This window comes from Balaenoptera acutorostrata, chromosome 5, assembly GCF_949987535.1.
Source record: "Balaenoptera acutorostrata chromosome 5, mBalAcu1.1, whole genome shotgun sequence".
In the NCBI taxonomy this organism is placed as follows: Eukaryota; Metazoa; Chordata; class Mammalia; order Artiodactyla; family Balaenopteridae; genus Balaenoptera; species Balaenoptera acutorostrata.
Window position 1 is genome coordinate 68,194,553 of NC_080068.1, and position 9,164 is coordinate 68,203,716.

The 9,164-nt window shown below is 42.7% G+C and overlaps 1 long non-coding RNA gene across 1 annotated transcript; it reads right to left on the reverse strand.

Moving 5' to 3' along the window:
* Nucleotides 1-4,986: 4,986 nt before the first annotated feature.
* On the reverse strand, nt 4,987-8,459 carry LOC130708277 (uncharacterized). The gene is made up of 3 exons (XR_009008461.1): nt 8,254-8,459; nt 7,743-7,866; nt 4,987-5,391 (listed from the first exon to the last, which is right to left on the reverse strand). It is a non-coding gene; the product is annotated as an uncharacterized LOC130708277 (long non-coding RNA).
* Between the last annotated feature and the right edge of the window lie 705 nt (nt 8,460-9,164).

Sequence of the window (9,164 nt, forward strand, 5' to 3'; positions counted from 1 at the left end):
TCTCCTCTAATCTATAATAGATTATATAAAAGCAGAGACTTCCTGTTTCTTTTCCCCATTCTACTCCAGTGATTAAATAAGATAATGCATGCCAAGCACTTAGAATAGTCTTTTGTGCACGAATGAATGAATGAATGGTGGGAGGGCTTTGAGGTAGTAAGTACAGCATGAAGTTGAGTCTGTTTGGGAACTGGTGATAGATCAGCAAAGAAGGAACGTAGAACCCAGAAAGGCTGACCTTCTCCCGAGGAACAGAAAAGTCTTCTTGCCTGGCTACCTTCTTTCAACTAGGGCTCCGTTTTTTTCCTGCCTTCAGACTCCAACCGAAAGATCAGTTCTTCCTGAGCCTCAAGCCTGTCTGCCTTTGGATGGTGCTACACTGTCAGCTTCTGCTGGTTCCCAGGCCCTCATATCATACTGGAACTAAAGCATCTGCTCTCCAGGGCCTCCAACTTGCTGACTCAACCTTGCACATCTTGGGACTTGCCAGCTTCCATAATCATGCAAGGCAATTTCTTATAATAAATCTCTCTCTCTCTCTCATATATATATATGTGTATGTATATCTATATATATACACACATATATATATATATGTTCTGTTTCCCTGGAGAGTGCTGACTTAACACAAGAGCCCATCCTGAGGGATTCCTTTTAATTTAATCACATCTATAAAGGCCCTATCTCCAAATATAGCCACATTCTGAGGTATTAGGAGTTGGGGCTTCAACATATTATTTTGGGGAGGGGGACACAATTCAACCCATAACAGCAAGCAAATAATCCTTTATTTGTTTAAGCTATTGCTACTTACAGCTGAGACCATGCTTAACTGCTTACACACGGTACAGATTCACATACCAAGTTTGATGATCCACAAGAAGGTGTCTTGCTACATCTCCTTGGTAGCATGTTACAATTTCTTCCATCTTTGAGGAGTCATTGAAGGATGGGCTTGGGAGAAAGCAGGTCTCCAAGGGTGTCAGTTTGATGACTGACTTTTGGAACATCTCCCAACCATGCTTTAATATGTCCATTTCCAGCAGACATTAAAATAACATCATGCACCCTTGATGTGAAAGTCATTCCAAACACGAGTCATCATCTGTGCCTTGCGGCGGGGGAGGGAGTTTGGCAGCCCTAGAGAGGCAGCTCTCTTCAGCCAAACTTACTGAAATGTCCCCATGCCCGCCTTCCAGCCAATGTCAGCTGCTGATCTGTATGAATTAATGCAGTAATAACTGGGCCGTATTCAGCAAGCACTAATTTCTTTCACTACATCAAATCAAACCTCATGATTGTTTCGAAATAAACATGCCATCCCCAGAATGCTGAATCCCCGCACTGGCAGCTGGGTTCTGAATGGATCTGGAAAGGTCCAGGGAGGAGACTGGATTGCCCAGCGGAAGGAGCCGTTCCTAAGCGGCAGCCTGGACAACAGGGCGAGACCTCCTGAGCCCAGCCACGTTGTTTCGCTTTTTAATTAATTAATTTGTTTACATCTTTATTGGAGTATAATTGCTTTACAATGGTGTGTTTCTGCTGTATCACAAAGTGAATCAGCTATACGTATACATATATCCCCATATCCCCTCCCTCTTGCATCTCCCTCCCACCCTCCCTATCCCACCCCTCTAGGTGGTCACAGAGCACCGAGCTGATCTCCCTGTGCTATGCAGCTGCTTCCCACTAGCTATCTAGTTTACGTTTGGTAGTGTACCGACCACATTTTAAAGGGTGGTAAGAAGCCGAGCTTCGATTCTGGCCAGTATCCAAGGAGCGTTTGCCCAGGGACGCATCCTTCTGTGCTCTTCCTTCTTCAGGAGCCTCCACCCCACTGCACAGGAGAGGGCAGCCCGGCAGCCAAGAGCTCCAGATGAACAGTCGCTCCCCAGGCCTTGCTGAGGCGGGGGGAGGGGGGGGGGCTCCCGGTGTCACTGCAGTGAGAGACCGTGAGAGAGATGATCTCAAAGATTCCCAGGTCAGACTGCAGGTAAACCTCAGAGGAAGTGTCTAACAGACTCGCAAGCGAGGAAACCGGAAAACCAAAGAAAGAGCGCCTTTAAGCCAGGGAGCCAGAGATGCTTTCCTTTCTTCTGCCCGCAGGAGGGGAAGTGCAAGAAAGAACAAGGTCTAGAAAGATGATGAAGGAAGTAGGGCAAGGATGGCTGACTGATGCTGGAAAGAGTCTGTGGTAGTTCTCCAAATAAGACGGCGAACAAGTCGCTGGGCACTTTAGATGTTCCAGTCCAGTCTCTGGGCGATGCTTTCAGTAGCATCATAGAGGCCTCCTCACCTCTTCTCTCTCACTCTAGAACCTTCGTTATGAATGTGCCAGGCCCTGGGCTCCGCTCGGGTTTGGGGGCAGGTGGGGGCAAAGCACTTGGGTCCTGTCTTCTCCCCCGCTCCATTCCTATCCTTTCTTTCTGTCTCCTCCCTGCCTCTTTGTGTCTCTCTCTCCCCGCTTCCTCCTCTCCCCTCCATGCCTAGGTTCCAAATAACCTTGGGGGAAATTAATATTCCATTCAGTGGTCCGTTAACCGCTTACTAATTAATTTTCCAAATAAGCAATTCAGGACTGAATTCCACATGTTTTCCCCTCACAGCGGCTCTGCTGTGTAGACATGTGTCTCCCACCCCCCGCCCCAGCCCTGGTGCCTCTCTCGAGCTCTGCCCCCGCACTGGGTGTGCTGCCTCACACCCCCCGCTCCCCGCTACCTGCTTATCTTTCACAGGCTTAGAATGTCAGCGCCTGTAAAGCTCCTTTAGATTTCTCTCCTCTTCCTTCTGTCCTTATCCTGTCAGTCAGGATGAAAGAAATTAGGTTGTGTAAGTCTATACGTTTCTCTGTGATCCCAGCTTCCGGGACTTAGAGCTGCCTGGAAGCTGCCACATCACCTGGGGCTGGGTTCAGACATGAAAAGCTTCGGGAGTTCTGGAAAATAAGTGTCACGATGTTCTCAAAGCTCCAACTTTCCAGTTCATAACTTGGAAAGCAGAAAGGAAGCTGTGAATCAAAGCTCTAAGGAAATTGCTTCTAGCATGGGTGGCAATGAACCAGACAGCTCTGCACGTCTGCCCCATGCAAAGAGGTCTTTGTGTTACGCATTTGCCACGCTATTGGCCCTGGGTTGGCCCCTGGTGTTATAGCCACAGTATTAATGCCCAGGTCTTCTCCATCCCAAAGCCTTGTCTCTTTCCACCTCCACCTCCCTTGTACAGCTGACCCTGGAACAACACTGGTTTGGACTCTGCAGATCCACTTATACGTGGATTTACTTCAATTAATATATTAGGAAAATTCTGGAGATTTGTGACAATTTGAAAAGACTCGCAGACAAGCCGTGTACCCTAAAAATATAGAAAATATTAAGAAAAAGTTAAGTATGTCATGAATGCATAAAATATATGTAGATACTAGTCTAACCTTACATAGGTATAAGGTGAGTAACATTTAGTATAAAATTAAGGTGTTAGTTTTCTTACTGTTTTATAGCTTTGCTTTCAAAGAATTCCATTACTGTACAGTATAGCTCTCTCATAATTGGAGAAACTGTGTATCAGCCTATCATTATAGGTAAGTGGTCTTTCAAAATATGTAACAATGTTTCCAACACTGTATTATGAATGTGACTGTAATCCTGTATGCCATAAAAATTTTGTAAAGATTAATTCATTAGTGTATAGGCTAGGCTACCGTGATGCTATTGTATCAATTACACTAGGCGACCATAAAGCAATCCTATTGCTGCTTCTTCGTTATCAATGCATGAATCATCATACCTATAAATAAATCTGAATTTCTTTTTCACCTTATCTTCACTTTTGATGTCTAGTGTTTTATATATATATATACATATAAAACATCTACAGTGGTTTGTATCCTATAAGACAATAATGATGTAGATACTGACAGACAATTCATCTTGACGTAAACATACAGTATCAGTAAAACAGTACTATAATTGTATTTTCTCTTCCTTATAATTTCCTTAATAACATTTTCTTTTCTGTAACTTACTTTATTGTAAGAATACAGTATATAATACATATAACACAAAAAATATGCATTAATTGACTGTTTATATTATCAGTAAGGCCTCCTGTCAACAGTAGGCTATTACTAGTTATTTTCGGGGAGTCAAAATCTGCACGTGGATTTTTGACTGCACGGGGGGTTGGTGTCCCTAACCCCACATGGTTCAAGGGTCAACTGTATTGCATCCAGAATACTGACAATATCTTGCTCCTAGAGATCCTTAACTAGCAAAAATGAAACAATTATGGCCAGTAAGTTTGAGTCCTACTTACGAAAGTAGGGAAAGGAACCAATGGATTTTCGTTTTGCAGGACTGCGTTCCAAGTGTCCCTCTGCTTAACTGTCAGCCCCACAGAGCATTCTGTTAAACAGAATCCATCCTTCCCTCTCTCTTCTACCCACCCCAGACTTCCTATTATTTAAAGATTTAGGGTTTTAAATATGATTCCTATTTCTCCAGACCAAGTTGACCTGAGGCTGAGGTAGAGTTTAACTTGGCATCTTTGTTATCAGTACAATGAGCCAGAACCAGAATCAGATCATTGAAATGAAGAATGACTTTTCTCCCTGATAGCACTTTCGGAAAACAAACAAACAAAACAAAACCTTTGATGTATTGTTAAGTGAAAAAAACGAGGTGTAGAACAATGTGTATTGTACATTATTATTTGTGTATTTAAGACGCATATACATATATGAATGTTTGTAACTACATAAGATGTCTCCAGCAGAATACTCTAGAAACTGGCAATAAAGATTATCTTTGGTAAGGGAACTGGCGGCTGCTGGGGGGCAGGGGTGCAAGAGAGAATTATTTGTCACTGAATACTCCTTAAAACTTTATCTATTGGTGTGTGTGTTCCTATTACCACTCAAAATAAAGAATAAATTTTTTAAAGGAAGAAAGTGCACCTCCTCTGGCCTAGCCCCTTGTTTCACTGCAATCAGACTATATGTCTTAGGACTCAGATGCCTTGACTTTTTTTTTTTTTTTTTTTTAGTTTTTATTGAATTTGTTACAATACTGCTTCTGTTTTATGTTTTGGGTTTTTGGCCACAAGGCATGTGGGATCTTAGCTCCCCAACCAGGGATCAAACACGCACCCCCTGCATTGGAAGGCAAAGTCTTAACCACTAGACCACCAGGGAAGTCCCAGATGCCTTGACTTTTGAAGAGACTTGGGAGGAGGAGCTGGCACAAGAGGAGGAGGACCTTCTGGCACGTTCTCTTCCCCTCCATAGTTGAGTTGCCGTATCAACATCCTCTGAGTCTCCACAGACAACCAGGACAAAATGAAGGGGCAGGAACCAGGGCCCGTTGGCTTCCACAAGCGAAAGTGATCAGCTGTTTTCTTAAAAACAGAGCCAAAAAAAAAAAAAAAAAAATATATATATATATATATATATATATATCTTCTGATCTCACTCTGAGTTACATTATGAACTTTCCAAAAGTCAGTCCTTAGATTTCCACCTGACAGCCAAGGATGTTTTTCTGTTAAATTTTAATCATATCACTAGAGTTTATTAATTGTTTCAACAAACAGACATCTATGTCCATTCATTAAAAAGAAAAAAAAGACAGAGTAAATAAATCAACTTTCAAATCATGTCCTTCTGTAAACACCAGCTGCACCGGAAAAGGAAGGCAGCCTGTGAGCGGCTTCCCACTGCAGTGCTGGGCTGGGGCTGTCCACGCACATGCTCAGAGCTTGTTGATGTGTCCTACAGCCCACAGGAAAGAACCTCAGCGGAAAGCAAGAAGGCAGAACAATTGTGTGAACCTACATCCCCTTCTTACCCTCCAAACATCTGGCTCTTGTGTGTGTCACCTCTTTGATTCAAACCTGCTCTGGGGTTATTGATAAAGAAAATCTCCACCTGGGTGAGGAGGGGTGGGTGTGGACCAACTACTTCTTCACTAAAGAACAATTAGCACAGGCTCACTTTTTGTAGCGAAAGAGTGGAGCAGGTTGGTTATAAACCATGTTTCTGAAATTGCCCAGCTAGTTCTCTGCCAACTCTTTACAGGGATACTGAAACAAAAGCTGGAAGCAAAGAGATAGTAAGAAAAGCCCTTACAACCGGGGCTATGGGAAAAGGTAAACACCCAAGACGCCATCTTGGTATTGGCCAGCCGTAGGGAAATCTCTGCTGCTTAACATAATGCGTTTATAAACACAGATGTCAGGGATGACAAGTTTATTTTTGTAGTTCTGCATCTTTCGTTTCCCCAGTTGATTCTTATTCTTATCTTCTTCGACGTCAGAACAGCCAAACAGGATTCAAGTGATACATTTGGATGGCTTGCTTCCCTGAATTGTGTCTCTATTCATTAACAGGACAGACACTTAATTCCACCTGTGGAAATGGCAGTTTTGCAATTGTCACAACCGTTGTCCTGCTCATTTCATTTTACTGGGGTACTTTGGATAACAACCTCCTGGACTTATTTCGATGGCAGTTTGATAGTAATGTTGGCTGGAGATCAGCTATTAAGTTTATGTGCTCATCAAATTTTAACTAAATGCCCAATTTAAAAGTAATTAGAGCCACTTGAATTTGGTTGGGCGCCAAAGTTAAGTTGCAGGCAGAACTTGAGGACTGCAGGCTGCATGCTTAGTGTGCAGGAGACTGCATTCCCTTCTCTTTTCCACCTCTCTCATTATCAGCACTTACACCTGGGGATGGGTGGATGGGTGGGTGCAGAAAGTGAGGGAAATAAAGCGCCACTGAGCCAGTGCCACTGGAAGAAATTCAACAGGGTTAAATGCAAAGTCATGCATTTCGGCTGGAAAAAAGAAATCAATTGCACAATTTTAGACTGGGGGAGACCAAATCGGCAGGCACATACATGAAAGAGATTTGAGAGTTTAGTTAACTGCAAGTTTATATTAAAAAAATTAAAACCATGGTAGGACTTACAATACACTAAAACCCACCGTTCTAAATACTTTACAAATATTAACTCTTTTCATTCTTTATGAGCAATTTTGTGAAGTAAATACTATCAATATGTCCCATTATCGCATGGGAAATTGAGGCAGAAAGAGAACAAATAACTTGCACATAGTTACCTAGCTAGAAAGTGCCAGAACCATGATCAAATTCAGACGATCTGGCCACAGAGTCCACGCTTTTAATGCTGGACCTTGATACAAGCCAGTAGTGGGCAGATTCACTTTTCATGTTGTCCCTGGTTAAAGCTCATTACAGTGAATATCATGATAATCAAAGTTTCCATGAAAAGAAAAATAGATGTCCAAAGTCTATGTCAATTGCTTCAAATAATAGTGAACAAAAGAAAATTCTACAACCTTAAAAATAATTAATATTATCCTAATAAATATGGTACGATGTTGTTAAACCCACATTTTTGTAGTAGTTTTGATGGAAACAATATCAACAAAAATATAAGGGCAACATTTCAAGTCAAATTAACCTTCTGGGTCTTCAGTCTCATCTGTCCAATGTGTAGAATGAGCTCAATCATTTCAATCTCTTCAAATTTTAAGATTCTAATACAGGCATACCTTGGAGTTATTGCAGGTTTGGTTCCAAACCACCCAAATAAAGCAAATTTTGCAAAAAAGTGAGTCATAGGAATTTATTGTTTCCCAGTGCATTTAAAAGTTATAGTTACACTATACTGTAGTCTATTAAGTATGCAATAGCACTGTGTCTAAAAAAACAATGTACATACCTTAATTTTAGAAATGCTGAGGTTTTTGGTTCAAGATGGCAGAGTAGAGGGACGTGTTCTCACTCTCTCTTGTGAGAGCACCAGAATCACAATTAACTGCTAAACAATCATCGACAGGAAGACACTGGAACTCACCAAAAAAATACCCCACATCCAAAGACAAAGGAGAAGCCACAATGAGATGGTAGGAGGGGCGCAATCTCAATAAAATCAAATCCCATAACTGCTGTGTGGGTGACTCACAAACTCGAGAACACTTATACCACAGAAGTCCACCCACTGGAGTGAAGGTTCTGAGCCCCACGTCAGGCTTCCCAACCTGGGGGTCTGGCAATGGGAGGGGGAATTCCTAGAGAAACAGACTTTGAAGGCTAGCGGGATTTGATTGCAGGACTTCGACAGGACTGGGGGAAACAGAGACTCCACTCTTGGAGGGCACACACAAAGTAGTGTGCACATCAGGACCCAGGGGATGGAGCAGTGAACCCAGGGGAGACTGAATCAGACCTACCTGCGAGTGTTGGAGGGTCTCCTGCAGAGGCAAGGGGTGGCTGTGTCTCACCGTGAGGACAAGGACACTGGCAGCAGTTCTGGGAAGTACTCCTTGGCATGAGGCCTCCTGAAGTCGGCCATTAGCCCCACCAAAGAGCCCGGGTAGCCTCCAGTGTTGGGTCGCCTCAGGCCAAACAAACAACAGGGAGGGAACCCAGCCCCACCCATCAGCAGACAAGCAGATTAAAGTTTTACTGAGCTCTGCCCACCAGAGCAACACCCAGCTCTGCCCACCACCAGTCCCTCCCATCAGGAAACTTGCACAAACCTCTTAGATAGCCTCATCCACCAGAGGGCAGACAGCAGAAGCAAGAAGAACTACAATCCTTCAGCCTGTGGAACAAAAACCACATTCACAGAAAGATAGACAAGGTGAAAAGGCAGAGGGCTATGTACCAGATGAAGGAACAAGATAAAACCCCAGAAAAACAACTAAATGAAGTGGAGATAGGCAACCTTCCAGAAAAAGAATAAAGAATAATGATAGTGAAGATAGTGAAGTACCTCAGAAAAAGAATGGAAGCAAAGATCGAGAAGATGCAAGAAATGTTTAACAAAGACCTAGAACAATTAAAGAACAAACAAACAGAGATGAACAATACAATAACTGAAATGAAAAATACACTAGAAGGAATCAATAGCAAAAAAACTGAGACAGAAGAACGGATAAGTGACCTGGAAAAAGAATGGTGGAATTCACTGCTGTGGAACAGAATAAAGAAAAAAGAATGAAAAGAAATGAAGACAGCCTAAGAAACCTCTGGGACAACATTAAACATAACAACATTCGTATTATAGGGGTCCCAGAAGGAGAAGAGAGAGAGAAAGGACCTGAGAAAGTATTTGAAGAGATTATAGTTGGAAACTTCC